The sequence below is a fragment of the Chaetodon auriga genome, chromosome 4 (assembly GCF_051107435.1).
Source record: "Chaetodon auriga isolate fChaAug3 chromosome 4, fChaAug3.hap1, whole genome shotgun sequence".
Lineage (NCBI taxonomy): Eukaryota > Metazoa > Chordata > Actinopteri > Chaetodontiformes > Chaetodontidae > Chaetodon > Chaetodon auriga.
Genome location: NC_135077.1, coordinates 9,857,036 through 9,872,325, shown reverse-complemented (window position 1 = coordinate 9,872,325; position 15,290 = coordinate 9,857,036). Strand labels below are relative to the sequence as shown.

General features: G+C 43.8%; 1 protein-coding gene across 8 annotated transcripts in view; it reads left to right on the top strand.

Moving 5' to 3' along the window:
- Window positions 1–356: 356 nt before the first annotated feature.
- The window catches only part of adgrl3.1 (adhesion G protein-coupled receptor L3.1), a 109,835-nt gene continuing 94,901 nt past the window's right edge, over window positions 357–15,290 (top strand). For all 8 annotated transcript variants that reach the window (XM_076729506.1, XM_076729505.1, XM_076729503.1 and 5 more), the window contains exons 1-2: window positions 357–737; window positions 10,988–11,068. The gene's annotated coding sequence lies outside the window, so the exon portion shown is untranslated. The remainder of the gene's footprint in view (window positions 738–10,987; window positions 11,069–15,290) is intronic.

Sequence of the window (15,290 nt, the reverse complement as noted above, 5' to 3'; positions counted from 1 at the left end):
CCCACCTCCTCAACCCATCCTCGGCTCCCCGCCCGCCTGCAACGCAACGCTCCTCTCGCCGGGCTGCGCTCGATCAACCGAGCATCCACCGCGCCTCCAAATTGGTTTGTCATTTCTGACCCCTCTCTCTCTGTGCGCGTGTGTGTGCGTTGACCACGGTCCTCTGCTCCGCTGCGCTCTGCGTCTGTGGACTTCAGCAGAAGTCAGTAAGAACATAAAGGCAGCCGGGAAAGATAAAGAGAGAGAAAGGGAGGGCGGGAGGAAAGGATACAGACAGACGGATAGAGAGAGAGAGAGAGAGAGAGAGAGAGAGAGAGAGAGAGAGAGGGAGAGATACGCCTCTGTCCTCCTCCGGCACTTCACTGGACTTAGTGCGTTTGGACGGACGCGGTACATCCTCTTGTGTGAGCGCTGATCGGGATACTAAGCACGCAGCTGTTGGTTTATTACACCCTCAGCTTCATCTTTATCCCCTCTTTTGGTCATTTTTGCCCGCGTCTGGCTTTTTTTCCCCCTTCCTTTCTTGCAGCAGTAGCAGCAGCAGCAGCAGCAGCAGCAGCAAAAGAATTAACCACAGAGGCGGAATCGAGGCGTTGAAATTATTTATCAGCTGGGAAGATATCTTTCTATTCAAGACCTACGTTCTGGGGACTGTATGAGAGAGCGCAGAAAAGGTTGTTCCTCGGTGCGCTGGATGTGTATACATATGCGCCTATAACGCTGCGACTGGTGATACGGTAAGGATCGGCTCTTTATTCACACATGATGTAGATTTTTTTCCCGTCTTTGCAGACATCGCTGGTGAACGTCGGTAAACCTCTTGGCTGTATGTCAACCTGTGTCTGTCACTGACCTGCTCGGAACGCTACACGGCAGAGCTGACTTTGGTTCTCACGGATGCCCATGGGAATGTGGCCTGCGATTGTTGTACTTGTGGGGCGCGGAAACTGGCCCTAATGGACGAGGAGGGTAAAATGTAATACAGTTCCCGTATTTGTGCAGATGATTGTCCAGCGACTTGTGGCTGGATGGGCGTCGCTCGGATGCGAGATGTCGCTGAGGCGAAGTAATAAGCAATGATACCTATTACCTCTCCGGCAAATAATCAATGCAATCACATTAGGCTGTCCCATGACGGCTTCTCGGCCAAGGTGTACACATAATTATTATTCTGGAGCCGCGTGTCTGCCTCACTGCAGGGCGCAAAGACAAATCGTATGCTTTGGCACGATGGATGACAGATTAGAAGTGTTCACCCCCTCAGGTGTTTCTTTGTGTCCTATTTCATGTGGCTGTCATTTGAATATATTGGAATGCAGGTAGCTTGTTTTGGAGCTGTGCTGGTTTGTCAGCCGCAGTCTCAAATCCAGAGTAAATCCAGCCACTCTGTTAGAAAAGGAGCATCCAGCAGGCCAGTGCACCCCAGGATACGTCAATCATGCGGATTCATGAGTGAAAGCTGTGGCTCTTATTTACCGAGGAGGCGTCCCGGGTTTGCAGATGACCTTGATCTGCTATTGAAAACTACTGAGGGTTCTTCGATTTTTGTCCTAAACTGGAAAGAGCACCCTGCTTCAGATTTGTGTGACCATAGATGTAGTGCGCTCCTTGTGTCCAGCAGACTCCCCTATGAAGCAGCCAATAACCACACAGCCTCTGTGCCTCCATACTGATGATGAACTATATGGTTAATCATAAGTGGCCTGCCACACTAATGAATGCAGATATTTGGCAATCAGCGGGCCCCTCAATATTAATTTGCTGTCTGTGTCTGCTTGGGTGGCTGTGGACTGGCGCATTTGAATGACTACTCTCAACATCCAAATGGCTATCAGCAAGATATTGTGTGCAAGCTCCTGTGGAGCTCTCAGTGTTCAGTGTGATAATAAAGGGCGGATGTTGACTCTATAGGTCGGAGTGGCTGACAATATGTTGACTCATCTGTCAATGCTGCAGCTAAGAAAAATGTATCCAAGGGTTCCACTGAGCAGTGTAAGCAGTTATCTGTATGTCTATGTTGGGAGAAACTTGACATAGATTTGCTCGGCTGCCATTTTGGCAGCATCTGTTAAAGTACAGGCCTGTCTCCAAGGAGATTATTATGTTTGTGGATGTGATGAAGATCACTAAATAATCTGTCATCAGTGCATCTGTCTGTGTCAGCGATCCTACAGTTGCTTGGTTGCGTTTGCATGCCAAGTTGATTATTTGTTTCATCTTGCTATCTTGCTGTCCAAATCCCGCAGTAGTTGGTCATATAGGTGTCTGTCAAGTTGTTTATCTGGTTTCAACAGTGGGAGAAAATGTAGCTTCAAGAGAATTTGTGTTTTTTTCTGTGCAAACTTACTACAGCTATGGTGGATGTGTTTGGATTGACAGGCTGGGATAGCCTCTCCAGAGAACTGTCATGAATGCGAGGTGTGTCAAAGAGCATCTTGGGCCACCTTACCTCATGACACCTTCACAGCACTGATGTTGGCTGAAGCACCTGAAGCTGTATAATGTGCAACAGCAGCAATCAAGCGTTCTGCTGACTGTAGGTCTGTCTGTCCTCCGTTTATTAGGTCACTGATTCATTGCACTTGTTATGATGCACAAGAAAGACAAAGCTCCTAAGTGGAGAAAACAGGGTGCACATTACAATGGCTGTGCTAATTCGGATTGTTCTGCCTGATTGACCGAGGGATGACTTTCTTTGTTTGGAGCCGTAATGTAACACAATATTTGCTTTAGATTTGGTTGGCTCCAAAAAACATAATCTAACCCTGTGATGGAAGCAGCCTCTGATTTGGGAAAGGGATCATATTTTAAACATCTTGTGTGCATATTGAAACCTTGAGACAGTTAAAATAAACCTTGGCAGACAACATAATCCATTGCAGACAGACAGACTCATATACACACTTGAATATTAAGACAAGCAGGCATATAATCAGTTTTGTAACAAGTGTAACTGCTTGTTACTGAAGTCTTTTTCCATCGTCAAGGGTTATTAGATAGTCTAACTTCAACACTTGTGCAATTAATTCAGTTTAGTGGGCACATAGAACCTAAGGGCTGATTTCCCCAGCATCATTTTAATAAGCGTTTCCTAAAGAATTTGCAGTTCCAGGGATCCGGTCCTCTTAGTTAATTTATGCATTGCAAGGTAAAGGTTTGTGTCAGAGAGCCTTGTAGATAAACAGAAGGTGGTGTTTATTGTGCGCACAGAGACAACCAACCTTCCTGCATAAATAAATTGTCACTCTTGCGGCTTAAGCTGCGAGGAGAACCAAAACAAATCGTAATTCTGCAATAATAATATTAAGTTTCAATGAAAGCTGAGCTGTAGAATTTCACCGTTCCCTAATGCAGCGATGATTCACATTCCTAGTCCCAACCCCACTTTGTGCGCTGAGTTTAACCTAATTCAAAAGCCCCTTCCTGCGCTAGATGACATCTCTCTCCCGTATTGAAATAATGAGGCCAGATCCTTGCCCGTCTTCCTCATCCACCTAAAGCACGCAGTCATGTGTTAACACATCCTTCCTCCTACCCTTTTCAGTCGCTCAAAGAATAACCTCTGCATTTTTCTCCATCGACTGGAGCTATCAGCTCAGTTCACCTCTCTTAATGTGTGAAACTCGCCACTGATAACGTTCAACCCTATAAGAGGTGCAGACCATACGACAGGACTGCGCAGTTACTTTGCTACCTTATTAGATCTGTGCTTAGGAAGGGGGAAAACCAGTAGTGGACGACTGGCTGTCAGATCTCAGGGCATTCTCTGACTCATTGCTCCTATAGCCTCGACTAGAATAGCCCTCCAGAGATAGATGTCTTACTCTGCCTAAATATGGAACGGTTGGAAGGCTTTCTGCTCCAACCACCACAGCCTATTATCTGTCTACATTTTGAGGCCGATTGGAGGAAATGTACACTGCTGGCCTGACTGCTCATGCCGTCTGTTAGCTGTGCTGTCTGTGTGTATTGCTGAAAGTGATACATGTTGTAATCCTGCTTAGTGGTTATTGCATTGTTTAGCAGTACGTTGTAATCATACTACTGCTAACAACATAAGCAGCTCTGTGATGCTAAATCAGCAATGGTTCTGAATCAGTGGCGCTGCAGTGTAGGTCAAAAAAGAAATATGGTCCAGAGATGGCTCGCTGTCACCTGCTGGATTAAATCTAATAATTAGAGCTGAAGCAGAGAGTTGATTAGTCGATCAGTTGATTATTTTGTTTAGAGACTGATTGAATTTAAGTTTTTACAAGTAATTAAAAGTAATTCTTCGAGCAAAAACACCAAACATAACCTAGTCCCAGTTTCTAAAAGCTGAATTTTTGCTGCTTTTCTTTGGCTTATTTGATAGTAAATTGAGTATTTTGGCGCTTTGGAGTGTAATTTCAAATGAAGCACCCCCAAAAAGCAGCCACAAGTAGCAAAAGCAAAGCTGTTGAACATATTAAAAAGTCCTCATACCTCCTCAAAGGTTTGATTGCATCTTGTTTTTAATCAGAGTTTTGTAACAACCAAATTAAACAAGCCCAAGGACCTTAGGTTGTGATCCATCTCACACAGGATAAAAGTTATTGAGAAATCAATCAGTGTAAATTAATTCTAAAATCACCCCACAGCCATTTATGAGGATATTAAAATTGTGGCGACACAGTGATGTCTTGTGCTCTTCCCTGCTTTGAATTTCTGGCTACCCTCCCACCATAAAAATCCTGAAGAGAACAAATATTGAATGTGATGCATTGCAATCTGTAAGATTAAACGTGCTGATGACTCGTGCTTCACCATCACGCTATTTTTCCTTTGGAGTCGTCAGCGTGAGAGGCGACAGTCAGAGTCGCGTCTCACAATAAGTTCAGATGAAAAAACTCCGACTTTTGCTGTGACCAGCTGAATAGTCTCAGTCTTTAATATGTTTCTTTGGCAGCCCAGAATTTATTTCACATGCAGCTTTGTGTCTCTTTTTTTATTTTTATTGTGGCTACAAAACACCTTGTAATGCTGCTTTGAAGAGGGCTATGTAAAGTAAAGAATAAGATTATTATCATGCCATTCTGAAGTGGTGTGAGGAGGCTGCTGAAAAGGTACACTTCTGTAATTTTTATTACAATTATTCAAGGTAACAGTTTTAGAGAGATGTCAGATTATAATATTGATTTTTATTCGACTGCTCATCTTAACCTCTCCATAACACACTTCACAATAACCACGTAAATGTTGCAACTCAGCGTCAGAGCTGTGAGGCTAACTCTGTTTCATTCTGCAAATGGCCTTTACTGTCAGCGCTCCGTGTTTAAGCAGCTGCTTTCCATGGTCGCTACTGTATCCACGGCCCATTGTTCCTCTTAAACCTCTCACTCACCCGCTCGTTGTTATCTCTCTTTCACAAAGAAAAAACACTTGCTCTTCCAGTCAACACATCTCCTGTCCACACTTCTCCTGTGTGCCCTTCACCTCCCTGCGCCCCACTCAAAGCTGTCACCGCTCAGTAGAAACACACAGACACACACATGCACGCATGCATGCATTTCTTCCCGCAGACACTGCAAACACACATCAACGCGGTACACATCAATTACCTCCACACTCTCTCTCTCTCTCGCTCACACACACACACACACACACACACATACTTTCGCACTTCTCTGGTTGGGCACATGTATATGCTCACACGCCCACCGAGAGCCACACATAGACATTGCCTGCAGCTGTATATTTAGTGACACACACAGAACCATTAGGGAGCTGAATGGAGAATCAGTGTACAAGGCCAGAGTGATTGTAAGAAGCTCACTCAAAGGTCTGCCGATTATTTGGTCTCTGCAGGAAATCATTTACAATAGCACTCACCCTCTTCTCCTCCCAGTTCAGTCCATTTACACAGTGTGTTGCTGTGTGTGTGTGTGTGTGTGTGTGTGCGTGCGTGCGTGCGTGCGTGCGTGCGTGCGTGCGTGTGTGTGTGTGCATATGCAAGTCTTAAGTCAGCCACTACAGTATTGATGGGGAAATTCTTTGCTGTGTTTTTTCTGCGGTTGACTTTAGCGTGCTGAGGAGGTCTCACTTGCTTAGAGAATGGGGTGCTTGGAAATGAGTCATACGCATTGTGATGCAACACAGCGGAGCAGATTTGAATTATGGGGCAATGAACAATGAGGTCATCACAGGGCTGGGGGCATAAATCTTCCAGCGCCGTGGTATAACACAGCATTTCTTATCAATGGTGGAAACTACAGCAGGGTTTGAAAATGTGGTATTGTTTAAGAGCCTGATTCAGTGTTGCCAATAAAGGGCTGAGTTGGTTGACTTCAGTGACTGAGACAATAGAAGGGGAATTCTGGTTCCATTGCAGTGACATTGTGTTTTTGAGTGCCATTTACTTCAACGAACAACATTTTGTCACTCATTTTGAATGGTCACTGTAAAATATGCCAGATTCTTTGCAGATTGTTTAGTCTTTCCAATTTCTCCTTCGCCCCAGCTTTTCCAGTGTTTGCACGCCTCCTTCATCCGCCATACTGCATCTAGTGATATTTTCCATATCTTTCCCTTCTTCAGCAGATTGTCCACAATCAGCGTCTGCTGTAATATCATCATCCCCAGGCTCCTCTTAAATTTCCTGCTTACTGGGCTTTTACTTTAACTGCATTACATACATCTTCCACTCCTGGTTCATCTGGTTCCTTTCAGCGTAAACCAGGCTGAAAGATATAACTCGAAGCTTTTCGATGTGACTGGTCGTTTGATGGCGAATTTAAAAAAAAGATAATATTGTCATTTATTGTGCCTGTTCAGTGGCACAGCGGTGATCTTGATTGATATCGAATGGCGTTTTCATTCCAAGTCTTTGGGAGTGAGAATATGTGCCAGCGTGTATTGATCTGGAGCTTAGTTGATGGTGCATTGTGATAGGCTGAAGGATGGCGAGGATGACTAGATGGTCACGCTTGATGAAACAAAGATATTAACAAACACAGTAGTGATCAATGGCTTGATAATGTATGTTGACATCATTTGCACTGCTTTGTGCTTCTCCCTCATGTTATCGAGCTAACTCTTCTTGTCTCATGTGTAAACATAGCACCTAACTCTGCCTGAGGTTAAATCCCCACTGACTGGCTGGTGAATAATTCTGTGTGAGAATGCTGCTCGAAACTGCTAGCTTACTTTTAGCACATTCTCAACATGTGACTCTGAAATGAGCTGCTGCATGGTTCAGCTTCTGCCGAGGACAATAGAACGCGTTTGAGATAAAGGCATCACACACCTTTGGCATGTATCAGCACCCGTCAATTTGTACCCGACGTATCTTTCACATTTTGCAATAAAACCATTTTACCACCTCTGTGTTTTGCAAGGGAGCCTGATAGTGTCACACCAAGACAGATGAGCACCATTCTGGCCTGTGGGCCTGCAGCAATAACTTACATGGACCACGTGTCTGTTTTCTAACCATGTAAGAAATTGTGCGCCTGTTCTCCTGCAGTGTGCCTACGTGCGTTTTGAACCCTCTGGTTGGCTCCCGCTCAGGCCGTATATGTATGATAGATGAGACCGTATCCATCACTTACATCAAGATGAGAATGAGAGGGAATTGGACGAGGACCTTTATTGTAGAGTGAGTGTGTGCAAGCCTTTGATAGATTATATTTGGTATTTTAATACCATTCTTTGTGTAAAACCCATGCATGTCAATAGGGCTATTTTTATGGTCAGAATGATGTATGTCGGTGTGTCATTTTTCTTTGTGTGTATGTGTATGTGCATCCATGTGTTGAAACATCTCATTGTCCAGGGTTGAGTGCAGTTGATTACAGTTCAACGGTTCACAATAGGTGGACAAATCAACCAGTTTTTTTGTTTCATCATGTACACCTCCCTTCCTCTCTCTCTCTCTCTCTCTCTCTCTCTCTCTTTCTCTCTCTTCCAAAGATTTATGTGGGGCACATAGACAAGACTCTTTAATTTTACGCCTGGGTAGACCATATACACTATTACTTCATATTCTTCTTGCTTATATCAAATCTGTCGACGCCACGAGAGAGAATTGTGGTTTTCACATGAACATATGGGGGGGGCTCCACCCTTAAAAGAAGGCATCACATTGCTTCATTTAGAAGTGCCATAAATCTCCACCAACAGGCATTAGACGCCATTTCTGGTGTCTTATAGCGCAATCTGTTGTTTGAAGCGTAATTACAAAGAGTAATACACGAAAAACCATCATGAAAGCATACTGTAGAGTCATCCTAATTACATGCAGCAGGCTCATGAGTAATGGGAATGACATGGGACATCAATACCACCACTGCCTCTCATAATAGAAAACACCATTGTTTTACTGTGAGAAAATGGTCAGCATCTATCATATGGAATCCATTCTGTGTATTTTTTTTCAGGAAGACATTGAGCCCTGAGACTTAAAAAAAATAAAAAACCTCTTCCTTCTCATCCCGTGAGGCCATTGTTCAGTCAGGCTAAGCCACTTGCTGTCGAAAACCCTCTGGGCCAGCCCCCCTCCCTAGCTCTTACAAAAGTAAAAGCCATAAGTATTCACTCTTTTCCCATCTAAATCTCTCTACTGTTGTCCTCATCCTCACTCCTCTGCTGGTTGCTCTCAGAGGAGTCCTCTCACCTTGATTCGATCGAAATCTTGCTTCTATCTCCTCTTGTGAACTCAGACGCCGTTCAATTTTAGTCCTGATCTCCAAATGATAGTCAGCTGTTACAGTGACTGAAAAATGTGCTGTAGTAAGGAAGACCTGAAATGATGTAATTGATCCATGCAGATGCCGCTGATTCATTGGAAATGGAGCTATCTGTTGATATCAACAGCAGCAGCAACTGAAAAAGTTTTTAACGCCTTAATTTGGCCTCTCTCAGCTCTGTCATCACAGGATAAGAACCCTGACATGAGACAATTCTGGAAACATTCAGCATCAACTCTTTCTTGCTCTAATATATGTGCATGGCAGTTACGATATGGTCAGGTAACTAAAATACTGATGTAAAGTTTGGGAAAGATTGTGTTTAAGTTCAAAGAATAGCTAAAAATAATTGCAAGTCTGTGTCAACACATAAGCTTACAGGCTCCCACATTAAAGATGGATGTGCGTCATGCCCCTCGACCTTGATATCCTTACTTTCCACCTCTCTGAGGGGAATACTATATCCTGTTTTGCAAAGTATGAAATCATCCAGTGTGAAAGTAGTTCTTAGTGATACCGGGCTGGACTGGTGCGTCTATAGGCAAAATATATTAAAACATCTGTCTTATTCTGTTGCCACTCTCCAGATTGTCCCTTAGAAAACGGTTAACCTGGGCCTTATGGCATCAGAAACGTGAGCAAAATTTGGATGTAATGAAGAATTCCTCTTCGGGGACAAAGCGATGGTGAACGGCTGATGTATGCGTGGACTTTTGCAATGGCTGCATCTTGAATCTTCCCTTTCCCTTTTTTTTCCCTTTTTTTTTTTGTTCACGCAAATGAGTCCTAATGAAAAATCTCATTCCCTGCCAAGCTCCTAATACAAACCTGGTCCATCCACCTTCTCGCCTGTGCATCCCTACCTGTTTCTTTTCCACCTCTCTTCCTCTATTCCTCATTCATTGATCCCTCCATTGTCGACCAGCTCTGTTTGAATAATGTATGGCGTGTTGTGAGAGAAGCAAGAGAGACATGAATGAAGGTGCTGTATTGGTGGGGGAGCTCAGTGCCTAACTTATTTACCACCAATGCTCTGTTGCTTCTGGCAGTTCTCCTGCAATATAGTGCTAGGTATACGTAACATTGGGGGTGTACATACACTAACTGACATGCATACACATAAATACATGCAAACCCATGCATGTACACAGACCCACAGCACTGTGAATCCACTGTGAATCCATTTTTTGTGGCAGTCTCTGCCCACCCAACCACAGAGATATTGCTCATGGCCTCCTGTACTGGCCAATACTTACCCAATTACTGCACAGTCCTGCCTGAGAGCTCTACAGAGGTCGAGGTTCTGACACTCTGTATGACTGTATGGATGTCTGTGTGTGTGTGTGTGTGTGTGTGTGTGTGTGTGTGTGTGTATTACAGTATTTTGGTGCACTTGTTTTTGTGTGCCTGCGAAAATCTTGCGTGGCACACATTCAAAGACTCTGAAACAGAAAATTCAAGGCCAAACAGATATACGCTGTTTCCTCGGCCCCATCAGCCCTCCCAGTAAACACACACAGAACTACAGCTTGCATGCCAAGAGGCGCACTCACGACACAAACCCGCGTGTAATGTGTGTCAGAATACACACACACGCTGAGATTGACCCCGGTGAGCTGAGGCTGTAGAGTTTACCCTCAAGAGAAGTAGTTTGGGGTGGAAGGTGGGGGGACTTGATTCTTGACAAAAAGCACATACTGATGCAAAACAGGGGAAGATGCAGAGGGAGGAAGGGAAAGGAGACAAGGCACAGATGGAGAAAGATATGAGACGTTCTAACGGTGAATAACTGCCACTCTGCATTATAGGAGCAGCGCTAACAATTTTCCTTTCTGAAGAAGTGTCTCTGGCATTTGGCAGTGAAATGCCACCCATATAAACCAGTTATCATGGCACGAGAGAGCTTTTTAGCTGTAAACTGCCAGCGAGCACAGAGATAGACCATTATAGACTTTGATACCCTGACACTTAAGAGGTCATTACGAGGCAGAGCACACACACGTGCATGTGTACGCGCGCACACAGACACGCAAACACTAAACAAGCAATCATGAGCAATAGTGGCTTGTGAACTGTCTGGTTTTTGTGTTTGAGTGGGTTATTCACACAATCTGGAGGGGGCCATTATTCATGTTGCACCCCACATTCACTACATATTATGGCTATCTGTCTCTATTGTGAAAAATGACAGGGACTTCAGTTCAGTGAGCTTCAATAACCCCCGCCCTTCTCCCTCTGTCTCTCCCTTTTGCTCTGTCTCCTCCGTCTCTCTCTCTGTCCAGGACTAGGACGTCCAGCTGCCATTGAGATGTGATTCTCTGGGGTTTCATTTCACTTTGACAAAGCAAAGTACACTATAACAGGTAAGAATACGTGTGCGAGTTTGTGTGCGTGCAAGTTTGAATACACAGTGTATGACCCTATGATAATTTTAAACATATTTAACCAGGATGTTGACTCAGAATGGATTCTTATTTACAGCAGGCTTATTTAGGCCTGGGGGATGGTCAAGCAAATATATACACACACCTGGTGTGTTGTTTTTGCCGACTCTACAGTACACATTATGCTTTTTTAGAACCCAAATATGACCCAGCGTTCTCCCCGGAGATGTCAGGGTTCCATCTGTGCGCGGAAGTGCTCTAATTGGCCCGACAAATGCGTCCTCTCAAACTGCTAATCCAATCAGGTATGACCCACCGAGCTTCAAAAAGAATATAGAAGAGTGTTTAATATGCAGCGAATGCAACAACAGAATAGAATAGATAGTTTAAAGACAGTGTGTGCTTTTTGCCTCCGAGAGAATAAAGCACAAAAATGAAACCAACATCAAATTAATTATAATCAGCCTGCTGTTCCATGAAGGCATCAACGGGAGTTTAACCACAAACCCAAACCTTCATCTGCCCATGAAGCCACTCACTACAACTTATTTACAATGTATTTACAAGCTGAGCCGGGCCTGTAAAATCTCGAATTTACGAGCTCCTTTTTAATTAGAAATACTGTCTCCTAGAGTTGGGCTGATGAATTGCACGTTCAATTTATTGACGATGGAGGAGGGCGCATTTCTTGGGTATTGACATCTAGTCAGAGCATCCTAGGTTGACATCAGTTTTTCACTAAGAGGGGAAATATGTTGCATCTTTGCTCTGTAAAAACCCCTGAGGCCATGTTTTCATGCCTATTTTTAATTGATTGAATTAGCTGAGAGTAATGTGAATGAGGTTGCCCTCTCTCTTTCTCTCCTTCTGTGCGGTTTGGCAGTTCGCTCTGCTAGTTATGTTTTATCTATTTCATGGCCATGGTCATTTCACAGAAGTGTTTGAAGACATCATTTTTCTTTTCTTTTTTTTTAACAAGGTGTATAACAGAGGTTGTGTCAGTGTGATTAGTGAATGTTTTTTCTGGTTTAAGTTTGTGTTTTTCTTTTAGCCTCAACCTAAAAAATCTGTTTCTCCTTATTATATCTCTATATTCTTTGTGTCTGTGTGTGTGTGTGTGTGTGTGTGTGTCAAATTTGAGTCCATGTTGACACTTCCTGTGCACTTCCTTCACCCCGCCTGCCTTCCTTCCTTGGCTCTCACATGAGTCTGAATTGTTGCTTTGAAATCTAATTCTGTGATATCATTCTCACATTTTGTCTTTATTTCACTGAAACAATAAGTGAAAAGAAAGAACAACAGGAAAGGGGATGTATCATTCTTCGTATGGGGGATGTGCTGCTTTTCTCTTTGTGGAACAGGTGTTTCCCGCTCCGCATGCACAAACACACACAGCCTTCATTTACCACACGACTAATGAGAGCGCAGATTGAAATACAATCCGTATCAGTTTCATTGGTTAAACAACGATTACATTTAAGTGAGTCACGCGGAAGTGCAGCACACATATGCAAGGACAGATAAGCAGATAAATGCTGGGGAACTGATTTTTTTTTTTTTTTTTTTTTTTTTTTAAATCTGACATATTTGTAAAACTAGCAAAGTTTGTGAAGAAATGTGCAATTTTCTCTTTCTCCAGGATAAAAAAAAAAGATGGAATTCTGGAAAATTTTAAAGCAACATTTTAGACATCAAATAAAAAAGACTCCAGCTGCAGCAACCCTTACACAAATTGCCCCCTTAATGTCACACACACACACACCCACACACTCACACACACACACACACACACACACACACACACACACGCACACACACACAAACACCCTCCTCTGCCCCCCTGTCTCCACCACCCATGAACACAGGCTCATTGTCTTATAATGTGACCTTTGCCTTGAGTGGAGAGGCCTTTGTCCTAAAACAATAGAGTCCATATTGTAAACCATGCCAGTCAATGCCGTCCACACAGCTGCCAGAGAAAGGGTGCAGATTGTCCAGGGTCCAAGTTGAAGGCTTTGAGGCAGGCACTTGTGGCGTGTGCATGAGTGTGTGCGTGCGCGCGTGTGTGTTTGTCTGTGCCTGTGTATTTTCGTCTGCGCTGTTTGTGTCTGTAAGATGCGCGCCTGTTTTCCAGAATCAGCAGATGGGCCTGTGCAATTAGACTCAGCCGTCTTCCCTTGTGTGCACACATGCACGGATACACACAAACAGACGTGCACAAACCCACACAGCCACACGCATACACACAGGAACACACCCAGGGCCGGGCATGAAGCAGATGTCTCTGAAACACTAGACCTGACAGATACTGTAATGGAGGAGGAAACTGAGGAATGAGAATAGAGTTGCCAGAACAACCACTAGACATCATTCAACTTGAAGTTGATGATCTATCTATCTATCTATCTATCTATCTATCTATCTATCTATCTGCATCACATTAAATGGGTACAAATCCTTTGCTCACAGTAGAATACCACCTAACTATCTCAGTACACCATCTCCACATTTAGCCACACCACTCATGTATTGACCTGCAGTAACAGATAGGCTCAGAGGAAATGAGCTTGTGACTTAAAGGTCACAGTTTAAAATCTGAGTAGTACAGTAGCTGTGAAAATCCTGGCAGTTTAAATCCCTCAACAACTACCATCAGGGCTGCGACCTCTGGGCACTTAACCTTTAACTGTTCCAGTGGAGCAGCTCAGTGCCCAATAGTGCGAGACTGCGTGGCTGTGCTGTGCAGCTCCCAGGTGTGATTGTGTTAATGTGTGAATGTGGTCCAGCCTCCCTTCCTCTCAACTACTCCCCCTCAGCCATTCATGCAAACGTGAATGTGTTCTTTCTTAGTCAATGAGCCACGCTAAATGAGGCTTATGACTTGATAGCTTGCAAATGTGTGGCATTTTGGGTTATTATTCCAGCTTTGAGTGCAAAAAAATTCTTTCCTAATTTGGTGTGCTGCATCAGTGACAGTCAGGATGAATTCTGTTGATCTTAAATTTGCGGTTTGTTGTTGATACGGGACATTTTTTTTTTTTTTTTTTTTTTTTTTTACCATGTCTGCTGCGGCCTGGTGGCTGAGCATCCTGTTGACTGTTGCTAAAGATACCAGCATGTCCCCTATGCATTCGTTTTTCCTTGCACAGGATCAAGACAGGCCAGCAGGGGAGCAAACACACACACCTAAACACACACCTAATCAAACACACATGCAGTACACGCTGACGTAAATGCATGAACAACAGCTCACACATATGCTGCACCACTTACAAACACAAATACATTGCCACCTGAGTGCAGTGGTACAATCCCCCACACGCCCTCCGCAACACACACACACAGACTCACACACACACACTTGACAACAGGGAATAGCCCACAGAGATGCTCTTTGTCAACAACTTGGAAGAAAGCAGCTATTTAGGGCCACTGTATTCCTGGAAGGATAAGCCATCTTATTTGTGTGAAGAGCCTGTGTGAAACAAAACAAGTTATGGCAGTTACTATCACTCTCTCTTCCCCACTGTGTCTTCTCATGTGTGTGGTGTTCTGCTTATGAACTGGTGCTAATTGTGCAAAGCTGAGCACGGTAAATCGTGAATGTAGATTTCCAACGGGCTTGGTGTGATGATGAGCAGATGCACTCACAGATGTTTTCCCTCCATGTGTCTGTTTACCAGTTCAATTATCCCTATCGCATACTGTAGAGATTTGTTGTTCTATTTAGGCGCTTCAGCACAGATTCCAGCAAAAATACTAGTTAGCGGAGTATTACAAGCCTGTCTTAACTCCATCCTCTCTGGCTGTGAAAGTCAGATACTGTTTGTTTCATACATTTGGAAGTGTGGAAAAGTTAAAAAACAGTAGAAATGTCAAAACCTAAATACTTTTTATTTCATTTTGCACCATCATGCAACATATCGTTTGAGGAGCGTTATCTGACTTGGTCAAAGACTACAATCTAATTGAGCTGCTAAACAGTGTGAAAGCGTATGTGCTGCTCTGTCAACTTTTATGGGAGGCTGTTGGCTTCAGATTTTTGATTTTCAGTAAAAAAACACATGCAAAATAAATGAGTTGATCCTATCCATCAGTAGAGGGGATTCAATCCGGGGAACGTGCTCTCTGTCTGCATTTTAAGTTACTGTAAGGAGGGACGCAGACCCCGCCGGCATCCATATGTGACCCTCACCATTAA